Here is a 2,172-nt window from a genome sequence, read left to right as displayed (position 1 = left end):
GCTCCGCTGGCTTGACTAATCGGTCGACCACTGCCAACGTAGAAGGTTATCAGATCGGCGACCGTGTCGAAGGCTTCGTCTTCGAATTGATACTGCGCCCTTTCATAAACCGTGTCTGGCTGAATTACGACCTATCAGACAAAATTAGATTATTTTTTAATATTTTAAATCTTCATAAGTTGAATTGATTTTAAAACTTTATAATGAATAAATTATATGTTTATTAATAAATTATATTTTCTATTCATTTATGAATAATTTTCATTTCATTTATGAATAGAAAATAATTAAAAAAAAGGGAAATTTTTGATATTTTATGAATCTGTCTGAGTCGCGAAAGTCGAAGATCCTAACTGTTTCTCTTCTATCATAATCCGATACAGGTGTTAAGATAAGAATTTTTAAAGCAATCTTCCTCGATTTCAACTTACTCGATTGATGACGAAATGTAACGGTTGACCTTTCCATCGCACGGTTAGGACATAGTTGCCGGGTTGGGAGGCGCAATCACGCACCAAGAAGTCCCCGTCATTTGGCACTTCCGTCTCCGCACCTTTTCGACCACCGCGCAACGTGCTACCATGGTACCAGGCGTGTGATCGTAGATCTCGAGGGTCGAGAAGTCGCAATTCTCTTTCCAGGAGTTTGCGAGTGGTCTCCTCAGGTGGCTCCTTTGAAATCAATGGTTTTGAATATTACCTGGATTTCATTTCCTAATTGAATTTCAAAACTTTTATGTTTGCTAATATATATTTCATTTTAAATACGGATGCTAAGAAAGGAATTGAGATATCACAGATGTACACAGTCGTTAAACTGAACGAAAAATGCTCAATTAACATCAATGAAAAACTTGACTCTAGCAATGAACTTTTCTTTAACACTATATGATGAATCATTATTATCGTGAACAATTTGAATATATCACGCCGGGACATTCTCGTATTGTTGATTAATTACTCGGAACGAGAGAGAAGAAAGACCGCGCGAGCGTTCCGCGTAAGACAATTGTAGCAATCAATGCTGGAAAGAGACCGGAGTCTGCGGTCCAGCGAAGATTGGCTTAACAAGAGCAGCCTTGAGCTCCCCGTCACATTGCCGCCGATCGTCTGCGACTCGTCATTCGAGGTGCCGCGTCAAGTAGCTCCGGCTACCCATCATCGCTTGTACTTAAGTGTATCGTTCTATTTAATTGCTTCCTATCGCGCGACAAGAAGCTGGCGTTGCCACTTCAATAACTTAAACCCATAATTACGTGTTTGATCGATTACGCGAGTATGTGTGAGAGACGCGACGTGATATAGAAAATATTCGTGCAGCGTGTATTGTTTATAGATTTTTTAATTGATTCGAGATTTTTATGAACAACAATATCGGGGATTTTTTTAGTTATAAACGATCGAAAATAATAGGTGCTTGGGAATTTCGAGTTTCAAAGAAAAACAAAAGAGTAAAGAATCTTATTTCTCATTTAATTCCAACATTATGTAGCTCACGAGATCATGTGACTTCAAAATTAATTAAAATTTAATATAATTCGCTACAACGTTGACATTTTCGTCAAACATGAATTGACTCCGGATTTCAGAGATTTGGTGAGGGATAGATATATTGTAGGTACATGACATTCGGTGTATGACGTTGAATTTAATTAGATCTAGTCAAATCGGCCCTCGTATGAATATTCATGATTCCACGAAGATGGATCCCATATCAGTTTAATTAACCCAATATCAATTTCTCCGAACAATGGACAAAACTTAATCTTCAAAGTTAAACAGCCCGTATACGATCGGGTACTCACCATCAGGGGGGACAGGTTGTTGCTGTTTTCGGGCGCCTTCGTCAGGGGTGGCTCCTGCTCACTTGGAGGGTATATGCCGCGATCCACCCTTACGTCGATGTCTTCCTCCGGCGTCCTGCGATCAGAACGAGAACTTTCAGTCGCTCACATCTCTGCGCTTCGTGCCCGACCTCCGACAAGGTTCTCTCTCATAGATCCCGGTTCCTTCGTCCAGAAGGAGAGCTCCGTGCGGCTCTTGGAACGGGCGGATAGAATTTGACCGCGACTCTCGGGTTCAGAGAGTGCGCGCGCGCACGCACGCACCCCACTGACCAGCGATTCAAGCAGGATCGTATTTTCACGGGGTATCGCGGGGGTACCATCGAGTG

The sequence above is a fragment of the Temnothorax curvispinosus genome, unplaced genomic scaffold, assembly GCF_003070985.1.
Source record: "Temnothorax curvispinosus isolate PA1 unplaced genomic scaffold, ASM307098v1 QBEX01000209.1, whole genome shotgun sequence".
In the NCBI taxonomy this organism is placed as follows: Eukaryota; Metazoa; Arthropoda; class Insecta; order Hymenoptera; family Formicidae; genus Temnothorax; species Temnothorax curvispinosus.
Note: the sequence above shows the minus strand (reverse complement) of the source record.